Here is an 11565-nt window from a genome sequence, read left to right as displayed (position 1 = left end):
GCTAACTATAACATCCCTAAAACTTATAGTTTTTTTAGTGAATTTCAAAGGTTTTTTAAATGCTAATTCCTAACTATATAAGGCCTGAAACCTACGGTTTTTACAGTGAATATATATATATATATATATATATATATATATCACATCAAAAGAGTTGCCTGCTGAGGAGAGACCCACACGACAGGTAAGTCTTTGCCATCAATTTAATTGCAGGGTACAGCGAGGAAACTAACTTGCCATGAATCACACAATTATAGTCCAATTTCACCTGACACGTTCATGGGCGTCCGCAGGGGGGTGTAAGGGGGGCACTTGCCCCCCTGGATCGCCTGTGCGTCGGTGTGGGCCCAGTCAGGGCCAGCCCTAGTCCATCATGCTTTTGAAATGGTGCCATTGTTCCAGGTGGTAGCCCCCACCATTGGGTGGTAAGGGTGCAAGGGGGTGGCCGAGAAGGGTGCAAGGCAGAGGGCTAGAAGGGTTCAAGGCAGAGGGCGAGAAGGGTGCAAGTCATAGGGGAGAAGGATGCAAGGCGGAGGGGAGAATGGTGCAAGGTAGAGAAGGGTGCAAGGCAGAGGCGGAGAAGGGTGCAAGGCGGAGAAGGGTGCAAGGTAGAAGGTGAGAAGGATGCAAGGCGGAGGGGGAGAAGGGTGCAAGGCGGAGGGGAAGAAGGGTGCAAGGCAGAGAGAAGGGTGCAAGGCAGAGAGGAGAAGGGTACAAGGGGAGGGGGAGTAGGGTGCAAGGCAGAGAGGAAAAGGGCGCAACGGGGAGGGGGAGAAGGGTGCAAGGCAGAGGAGAGAAGGGTGCAACGGGGAGGGGAAGAGGGGTGCAAGGCAGAGGGGAGAAGGGTGCAAGGCGGAGGTGGAGCAGGGTACAAGGGGGAGGGGGAGAAGGGTGCAAGGCAGAGAGGAGAAGGGTGCAAGGTAGAGGGGAGAAGGGTGCAGGCAGAGGGGAGAAGGGTGCAAGGCAGAGGGGAGAAGGGTGCAAGGCAGAGAGAAGAAAGGGGCAAGGCAGAGAGGAGAAGGGTGCAAGGCAGAGAGGAGAAGGGTGAAAGGCAGAGGGGAGAAGGGTGCAAGGCAGAGGGGAGAATGGTACAAGGCAGAGGGGAGAAGGGTGCAAGGCAGAGAGGAGAAGGGTACAAGGCAGAGAGGAGAAGGGTGCAAGTCAGAGAGGAGAAGGGGGCAAGGCAGAGAGGAGAAGGGTACAATGCAGAGAGGATAAGGGTGCAAGGCAGAGGGGAGAAAGGTGCAAGGCAGAGGGGAGAAGGGTGCAAGGTAGAGAAGGGTGCAAGGCGGAGGTGGAGAAGGGTACAAGGCAGAGGGGGAGAAGGGTGCAAGGCAGAGAGCAGAAGGGTGCAAGGCAGAGGGGAGAAGGGTGCAAGGTAGTGAAGGGTGCAAGGCGGAGGTGGAGAAGGGTGCAAGGCAGAGGGAAGAAGGGTTCAAGGCAGAGGGGAGAAGGGTGCAAGGTAGAGAAGGGTGCAAGGTGGAGGTGGAGAAGGGTAAAAGGCAGAGGGGGAGAAGGGTGCAAGGCAAAGAGCAGAAGGGTGCAAGGCAGAGAGCAGAAGGGTGCAAGGCAGAGGGGAGAAGGGTGCAAGGTAGCGAAGGGTGCAAGGCAGAGGTGGAGAAGGATACAAGACAGAGGGGAGAAGGGTGCAAGGCTGAGGGGAGAAGGGTGAAAGGCAGAGGAGGAGTAGGACACAAGGGGAGGGGTTAGAAGGGTGAAAGGGGGAGGGAGAGAAGGGTGCAAGGCAGAGGGGAGAAGGGTGCAAGGGGGATGGTGATGAAGTTAAAAATTTGCCCCCCCTGGAAACATTTCTACGGACGCCCATGGACCTGTTTCATGCAGGGTCGCACTTCTTCAGAGGCATTTGGACAAGCAAAGACACAGCATGTCGGCATCGCTACTTCAATTCAACTCCCCGCCCAAATAGGCGTGGCCTCTCACTAGGCCTCCTGGATGTTGTAGTGTATTGTGTTGCTCAAGTGAGCTGCCGTGCCAGTGCCCAATATCAAACTTAAAACCCCAGTGGGTTGCGATATCAAAGTTCGGTCCTCGCTCATACGCTCCTTCCTCCAACAGCCAGCACCAGTCCCATCAGCAGCGGCGTCTGTTGGCGTTGCTGCAGGGTACCGTATACAGCCACGGGGCTCTCTCCGCGGCCCAGGCTGAGCCGCACAAATCACAATAAAAGAGTTGCCTGCTGAGGAGAGAGCCACACAACAGGTAAGTCTTTATCATCAATTGTATTGCAGGGTACAGCGAGGAAACTTGCCATGAATCACACAATTATAGTCCAATTTCACCTGGCGCGTTTCATGCAGGGTCGCACTTCTTCAGAGGCATTTGGACAAGCAAAGACACAGCATGTCGGCATCGCTACTTCAATTCAACACACAGCCCAAATAGACGTGGCCTCTCCCTAGGCCTCCTAGATTTATTTATTTATTTATTTTTAATATTTATAGAGCGCTGCATATACCCGTGGGCGTCTTGGCGCTAAAAACCATTTATCTGAATACGAACTGTGAGCTGATGAACCAGTTAATTAAAATGGACTGTAAAAGAAAAGATGATTATTGAGTGAACAGCCAAGTTTTCAGGCGTTTACGGAACTGAAGGAGCGTAGCACTTTGCCTGATATTAAGAGGAAGGGTGTTCCAGAGTCTGGGGGCCGCCACCAAAAAGCGTCGGTCACCCCAGGTGACCGTTTTGGTGCGGGGGACAACCAGTTGATTGAGAGTGGCTGATCTTAAAGCTCTGGTGGGTTTGTAGTGTTGTAGTTGATCTTTTAGGAAGTGTGGTCCTTGATTATTAACTGCTTTGAACACAATGCAGAGAGATTTGAAATGAATTCTTTTTTGTACAGTGAGCCAGTGAAAATCCTTTATATTTTTGGAAATGGATTCAAATTTTGTCTTGCCGGAAAGCAGACGTGCCGCCGCGTTTTGTACCGTTTGGAGTTTAGTAATTACTCTGGTTTGAGCATTAAGGAATAGCCCATTACAATAGTCCAAGGCTGAAAGGACAAGGGCAGAAACAAGTGTCTTGATGGCAGAGTCAGGGAGGAAAGGGCGTATTTTCCTGATCATTTTTTATTTCAAATGTGCCGTAGACACCGTTTTGTTGGCGTGGTCCATGAAGATTAGACCGTCATCGAAGATGACTCCGAGATTCCTGACCTTGGTAGTGGGAGTGGGAGGGGTACCGAAGGTCTCTGGCCACCAACTAGTTGGCCAGGCTGGTAAAAGTGGTCCAAAGATGAGAACCTCGGTTTTTTCCGAATTTAGCTTTAGGCAGTTGGTAGCCATCCATTCTCCTATATCTAGGATCCCATTCTTAAATTTTTCGGCTACTTGCTCTCCATCCCCTTTAATTGCCAAGACTAGTTGGGTGTCGTCGGCGTAAGAGGTTAGGCTCATCCCATGTGCTTTGATGGTCTTAGCAAGGTCCGACACATAAATGTTAAAAAGTGTCGGACTCAGGGATGAGCCTTGAGGTACTCCGCAAGGAGCAGAGAGTTGGGCCGATTGAAAGGGTCCTAGAATGACAGCCTGCGTTCTTTTGGCAAGGAAGGACGCAATTAAGTCTTTGGCAGTGTGGCAGATGCCAAATCCCTGGACACGGTCGACCAAGGTGTTGTGGTCGACCGTGTCGAAGGCCGCCGATAAATCTAGCAGAACCAGGATGGCAGTGCCTCCTTGGTCCCTGATTATCCTGATGTCATCGGCGGCTTTGATCAGGGCTGTCTCTGTCCCATGGTGTTTCCTGAACCCAAACTGCGTGTTGTCAAGGAGCTGGTGTTTTTCTATAAAGTCGGAGATCTGGGTATTCATGATTTTTTCGATCACCTTCGCCATGAAGGGGAGGCTTGCGATAGGGCGATAGTTTTTTAGCTCACTTTTATCCAGGGAGGGTTTTTTTAGCAAGGGTTTTAATAAAGTGTTTTTGAGGGAATCCGGATAGTTGCCTGACAGAAGAATTGAATTGCAAACCTGCGTGAGTGCCGGTATGATAAAGTCCATTACCGGTCGGAGTACGGAAAGAGGGCAGGGGTCCAGAGATGATCCTGATTTAATAGTGGACAGAGTGGTTTTTATTTGGTCAGGGGTGACCGGTTGGAAGCTGAGCGATACACTGCTGAGATGTTGTAGTGTATTGTGTTGCTCAATTGAGCTGCCGTGTCAGTGCCCAATATCAAACTTAAAACCCCAGTGGGTTGCGATATCAAAGTTCGAGTCCTCGCTCATACGTTCCTTCCTCCAACACCCGCTACCTGTCCCATCAGCAGCAGCGTCGGTTGCCGTTGCTGCAGGGTGCTGTAAACAGCAACGGGGCTCTCTCTGCGGCCCAGGCTGAGCCGCACAAATCACATCAAAAGAGTTGGCTGCTGAGGAGAGAGCCACACGACAGGTACGTCTTTGCCATCAATTTTATTGCAGGGTACAGCGAGGAAACTTGCCATGAATCACACAATTATAGTCCAATTTCACCTGATGCGTTTCATGCAGGGTCGCACTTCTTCAGAGGCATTTGGACAAGCAAAGACACAGCATGTCGGCATCGCTACTTCAATTCAACACCCCGCCCAAATAGGCGTGGCCTCTCCCTGGGCTTCCTGGATGTTGTAGTGTATTGTGTTGCTCAAGTGAGCTGCCGTGTCAGTGCCCAATATCAAACTTAAAATCCAAGTGGGTTGCGATATCAAGGTTCGAGTCCTCGCGCATACCTTCCTTCCTCCAACAGCCGGCACCTGTCCCATCAGCAGCGGCGTCGGTTGGCGTCGCTGCAGGGTGCCGTAAAGAGCAACAGGGCTCTCTCCGCGGCCCAGGCTGAGCCCACAAATCACATCAAAAGAGTTGCCTGCTGAGGAGAGAGCCACACTACAGGTAAGTCTTTGCCATCAATTTTATTGCAGGGTACAGCGAGGAAACTTGCCATGAATCACACAATTATAGTCCAAATTCACCAGATGTGTTTCATGAAGGGTCGCACTTCTTCAGAGGCATTTGGACAAGCAAAGACACCGCATGTTGACATCGCTACTTCAATTCAACACCCGCCCAAATAGGCGAGGCCTCTCCCTAGGTCTCCTGGATGTTGTAGTGTATTGTGTTGCTCAAGTGAGCTGCCGTGTCAGTGCCCAATATCAAATTTAAAACCCCAGTGGGTTGCGATATCAAAGTTCGAGTCCTCGCTCATACGTTCCTTCCTCCAACAGCCGGCACATGTCCCATCAGCAGCGGCGTCAGTTGGCGTCGCTGCAGGGTCCCGTAAACCTAGGCCTCCTGGATGTTGTAGTGTATTGTGTTGCTCAAGTGAGCTGCCATGTCAGTGCCCTCGCTGTACCCTGCAATAAAATTGATGGCAAAGACTTACCTGTCGTGCGGCTCTCTCCTCAAAACCATTGAAATTCCCCCGTTATAGTTAGTTCAGCTAACTATAACTCGCGCGCCCGCGATACACTGCTGATGATGTCACATATTACATCACTCATGACATGGTCAGTGACATCACTCATGACATCACTCATAACATCTCAAATTACATCACTGATGAAATCACTGATGACATCATCCAGTGAATGTGTGTCTTTCTGAAAAATAAATATTTTTTATATTTGTAAAGGTCGATGGAAGAATAAATGGGTAAATAAGTGTCTAAATGGATTTGTTTTTGTAAAATTGATTGTATAACTGACTTATTAAGTGTATCTTAGTGAATACATGTATTAGCGAGTATGTTTAAATATGTAAATATCTGTATCAGTGTCTCACTTTGTATATAAGTGGCTGCATGGGTTGGTGAGTCGCTACATGAGTGTCTATATGGGTTATTAGTTGTTTGTTTGAGTATCAGTATGACTGCCTGAATGGTTTGGTGGGGGTATTACTTAGCACATAGATGCATGAATGAGTGACTCACTTTTTGTATGGGTTTTGACTGGACTGTATGGGTGGATGAGTGTGTGTATGGGTGTGTTAGTGAGTGAATGACTGTCTCAATAGTATCTTTATGAGTAACTACATATGATTTAACTTAGTATATGTGAGTATTGATGTATATAAGTGAGTATATGTGAGAGTGAGAGACTGGAAGAGTTCCTGTATACATAAGTATGTGTTTCTATAAGTGATTGTTTAACAGAGTAAGTATGTGTATGTTTCTGTAGAAGGAAGTGTAGTGGTGTGTGTGTATAGCTGAATATGCAAGTAAATGGATGTTTGATAGTTTATTTGCATGTGTGAGTATGTGTGTGAGTAACTCTATGAATGAGTATCGGTGTGTAACAGGATGTATAGGTGTATGAGTACATATGATGAGTGAGTACATGTATGAGTGACTATATAGAACTGTTGGTGAATGAGTGGATATGTATGTAGAGGTTGGAATTACTGAATAGGTTGTTGTAACTGGTATTGGTATCTCCATTTTTTTGAAAATGTTAGTTTCTATTTTTGAATGTGTGTATCAAAGGTTATATTAGGGTGAGAGGAGGTCTGCCACTCTTTCACAAAAATGATGTCATCAGTGATGTCATTTGAGATGTCATCAGTGATGTCATGAGTGATGTCACTGACCATGTCATGAGTGATGTACTATGTGACGTCATCAGCAGTGCATTGCGGGCACCCGAGTTATAGTTAGCTGAACTAACTATAACGGGGGAATATCAATGGTTTTGTATGAGTGAAATGTCCAGCTAACTATAACATGTGTGAAACCTATGTTTTTTTTCAGTGAATTTCTAAGGTTTTTTAAGTGCTAATTCCTAACTATAACGTGGCTGAAACCTATGTTTTTTTTAGAGAATTTCAAAGGTTTTGTAAATGATTTACTACATTTTTTAAACTATTTATTTTGATATATTTTGTTTTTTAAATTACATTATATATTTTTAATATAAATTGGAAAAAAATGTTTTTAAAAATATTGAAATTGTAATATTTGTTTTTTTTATTTTATATATATTTTTTAATTGATATATATTTTATATAGCAGGCAATGATATCCTATGGAAGGAAATTCAAGTTACTGGTAAGTACGGTTAAAATTATTTTTCAGGATCAGTACTGGGCTGAAAGATGCAGCACTGAGGTCTCTCCTGATAACAGGTGAGTAAATCCGAATTCGTAGTTCGGCTGATTTTAGAGGAATTTATCTAAAGTACCAAAACTCCACACTTAAAAGAATTTCCAAGTGAAACCAGTCAATGTTAGCCTATGTGTGGTAAATAATTAATATGACCTTATCTTAGAATTTTTATATTACTAAATACTTTAACTTTAAGTAAAGAGAGAAGTCCGTGGTATTCGAGTAAAGAAGGATTTATTCAGTAACTCGAGTTAAGGGAGACCTCCTACACCAAGCGTGTTCAGGAGTGGTCTAAAGCTTTATTCACACAGCAGAATATTTATACAGGTTCAGTCAGTAGGCAAAAAAGGGAAGCAACAAGCAGTAATTTCCAACCAGATGTGTCAAGGTATGGGCGTGTCTTGTGTCTCGTGAGAGTGCATGCTATGTGTTGAAATGTGCTCTTTTCAGTTGAAGGCCCTTCCTCATCCGGGGGGTTTATCTCTCGGCTTAGAGTCAAGAACAGGAACTATCTCTTAAAACAGGAACTATCTCTCTGGTTCTCGGAATTGGCCGAACCACAGGAATGTGTGGTCAATGAACGGAGGGGCCAGGTGCAGGGTGTCTTGCTCTTGGGTCTGAAGACAAAGTGGATGACACACGCAAAATGGGTGCTGTCTGAATCAAATGGCTACCAGGCAGAAAAGGGAAACGATGGGGCACAATTGTCAATTTTATTTCCTCATTCCCTCCTTGCCCCAGAGTGTACCTGTATTTATATCTCAATTTGCATGAGATTGTCTATGCAGTCCTGTAGCATAATTGTTTTGTTTTCTTTCTGCTGGATATGTGGTTTAGGAATGCAGCTTGCAGCGCATAGTCCGCACAGGGCAGGGTCACATTGGATGCAAAGGCAGCATCCAGTTATTACCAGGAATATTATGCCTGCTGCTGACAGCAATTTCCATCCCCAGGATGATATTATTTTCCAAAACCAGTCAGACCATGTCCAAGTGCCAGGTTCTTGATGTAGGCTGGCGGCTATCTTGTGTAATTTTGTTATAGCCGTATATACAGACGGAGAGTTATCAGGAATGAAAACACAGCAGCTAGAGCCGATAATTCTACAGGCTCCGCCTCTGTCAGCCAGGATGATGTCAAGGACAAGGCGGTTTTGGAGAGCAACCAATCTTATGGCAGACTGTTCCTGAGTCTAGTTCCCCAGGGCAGACGCCGTCTGATTTACAACAGCCTCCAAGGTCCTTGTCAACCTGTGTATGAGCTTGCTGTTCTGCACAGCGCCGATAAAGAAAAAGAATCCTTTATTGAAGTCTGTATATTGTTCCCATGTAGTTTCCGTTTGATCAACCCCAGAGGTGTCGATCATTCTTTTATGTCTAACATGGGGCACTAGGAGGTCTCGGTGGTAAGTGGATGGGGCCACAAAGACAGGAGGTAGCAGAAATGCTATATAGCACGTTCCCCCCCAGTTCAAGGGCAGCCGCACATAGGCCGTTTGCCCGCAGACGAAATAAGTATGGCGAGATGCTGGAAATGATGATTTTCCTTTGTCTTCAAAGCTCACAGTGGTATGGCAGTCACTGTGTCCTAATGGAACAGAGCCATTTTTCCGGACGCACAGGTGCCCTTTTACTGTTGAGACCGAGATGGAAGGGGGCCCAGCATTCATTTTAGGTTTGGTATTTAATATCCTGTAGGACATGGTCACGTTCCCCTGCTTGTATTCTTCGCTTTCTAGGACCGTACCTGTCGCCTGAGGATCTCATCCTCATTCGGGTAGCAGACAGCATTAAGGACCTTATTTAAGTCCCCCAAAGCCACCCATTCTTGCATGAATTATTTCCATCAGGGCAGGAGGTGGGGGTAGTGTTGTCGGCTGTTATTAGGGCGAACCAGGCCTCACAAGTCCCATTATAAGAAAACGGGAAGGGGAAGAGAGGCATCCCTCTCGTTTTTTGATGAGGTGGGAGGCGGCCACATATCCAGCAATCTGTGCTATTGCTGGCCTGATGAGTATAGTGTAGCATCTGTATAAAGGTATTGTTCGGCAAGGCTAGTCTATGGGCTTGCTCATGAGGGGGTAGGGCGTGATGCGTGTGTTCCTGGGTGCCGTTAGGTGCATGGGAGGTATGTGGTGCTGGCGGGAAAACAATGTGGAGGACCCAACCGAGACACGTCATGATGGTTATCAAGAGAAACAGTATGATCAAACACATGATAGAGCCGCTATGCAACTTCTTAACATTCTTCTTTCGGCGCCTCACTTTCTCTTTCTCCCACATAGTCAGGGTGTCTGAGTCTGTCCCCATGCTCTGACCACTTCACCACTGGACCTGTGTCCGTGGACTTAATCAGCCAGAGTCCGGGTGGCGGACCTCAACTTTGATTTATATTCCTGTTGTGGGGTCTGTTCTAAGGGCAATGAGGATTGTTCATTCACAGTGTCACTAGGTTTGGCAATATCGCTGGCAACGGAGTCTATTTCTCCAAAGTACTTTTAACAATGACTGGCATGCAAACAGCCTTTTCTGCCTTCGACCTTCACCGCAGTTCGCGTAGTTAGGAGTACCAACTTCGGCTCTTTCCACCTGGGCTGGAGGGGATTTGTCCTGTCGAAATTGCGGACCAAGACCCAATCCCCGGGTCGGATGGTGTGTTCTTCAGGGGTGGTTTTGTCTGGGAAGGCTGCAGCCACCTGTGAACGACAAGAACGGAGTGCAGACATCAAGGAAGCTAGGTAATCTGTCAACAAAGAACTGTCTAGGTCGGTTATTATATTTGGTCTGGGAGAGCCCCATAGATTAGGCAGTCTCCCGAACACTATTTCATAAGGAGACATCCCTGTTCGAGAGTGCGCCACCATTCTCATGTAAAAGAGGGCCACTGGTAAAGCGGTCGGCCAATCCACTCCCTTTTCTGCACATACTTTTGCCATTTTGGTCTTCAATGTTTGATTATGTCTTTCAACTAGACCCGCAGCCTGTGGGTGTCGTACACAGTGGAATTTCCACTGGTACCCCAAAAGAAGGGATACATGTTTCATTAATTCAGAAGAAAAAGGTTGGCCATTGTCTGAGTAGATAACTCGAGGCAGGCCGAACCTAGGGAAAAATTCCTTTACCAATTGTTTTGCTGTGGTAGTTGCAGTGTATTCAGGGACGGGATACGCCTCTGTCCATCTTGTCAGAGAGCATACTACGACCAGGACATACTTGCATCCCCTACATCTTGCCATCTGGATGTAATCCATCTGTATTACTTCTAAGGGGTGTCCAGGGGGGTGAAAACCTCCCTGTTCCACCGGGGCTCCCTTTCCTGGGTTATACTGGCAACAGATCATGCATGTCTTTACTCTCTGTTTCGCTGCTGCTCTCAGGTGTCTATTGTACCATATATTCTGAATGCTGTCCATCATGGCCTTTTCTCCCAGGTGTGCAGGCCCGTGTATCGTGTTCACTATGACTTGGACCATGGAGTCGGGTAGATACCACACAGCCCTGTCGGGAATCATCCAACCCTGATCAGTTTGAACCCCTCCTTTTTCTTTCCATTCTTGTATTTCCCCTGTAGTGGCATGTGTCTGTATGTCTTTCACGTCCTGGAAGGGGTCCCTGAGTACGAAAGCTGAACCCCGAGTAGTGGTCTGAGATGCATGAAATTTCCCTAACTCTGTGTGTGCAATTTCTTTAGCAGTCCTGTCTGCAAATTCATTGATATCTCATCAGTTCCTTTAGTGTGTGCCTTACATTTCATCACTGCTATGCTTTCAGGCAGATGTATCGCGCCTAGCAATTGGGTTATAAGTGCAGCATGCTGTATTTTGGATACATGTGAGGTCAAGTATCCCCTTTCCCTCCATAGTGTCTCAAAATTATGTATAACTCCGAATGCATACTGTGAATCAGTGTAGATATTTACTCTTTTATCTTTAGATAGGTGGCATGCTCTCATTAGGGCTATCAGCTCAGCCGCTTGGGCAGATAGAATTTCTATTCTAAAAGACTCCAATATCTTATTGTCAGACGTGACTGCGTATGCTGCTGCTAATTCGCCCGTCTGAAGTCTCATACATGAACCATCCACAAATAATGTACAGTCTGGGTTTGTCAGTGGAGTGTCTTGTAGGTCAGGTCTTGGTTTCGTCACCAATTCCACTGCATCCACGCAGTCATGCGTGTTTTCATCGGTATTAGCTAGAGGCAATAGTGTTGCAGGATTCAGGATGTTGCATCTGCCTATCTCTATGTGTGGCTGAAAGAGTGTCATTTCATATCCGGTGAGTCTGGCTATTGCTAAATGCTGTGTCAGTGTTCGGTTAAGGAGAAGTTCAACAGCATGTGGAACCTGGACTACCAGATGGTGTCCTAGTACGATAGTGTCACTCTGTCTAATGGCTTGTGCTGTGGCAGCCACTGATTTGAGGCATGCAGGGAGTGCTTGGGCCGCCGGATCTAGGGTACTAGAAAAATATCCACA

The 11565-nt window shown here is 46.8% G+C and overlaps 1 pseudogene; it reads right to left on the bottom strand.

Annotated features, from left to right (window-relative positions):
* Positions 1–7843: 7843 nt before the first annotated feature.
* LOC144762879 (endogenous retrovirus group V member 1 Env polyprotein-like) lies at positions 7844–9398 on the bottom strand (annotated as a pseudogene).
* Positions 9399–11565: the final 2167 nt, after the last annotated feature.

Source organism: Lissotriton helveticus, chromosome 6 (assembly GCF_964261635.1).
Source record: "Lissotriton helveticus chromosome 6, aLisHel1.1, whole genome shotgun sequence".
Classification (NCBI taxonomy): Eukaryota; Metazoa; Chordata; class Amphibia; order Caudata; family Salamandridae; genus Lissotriton; species Lissotriton helveticus.
Note: the sequence above shows the minus strand (reverse complement) of the source record. Positions and strands in the feature narration are given on the sequence as shown.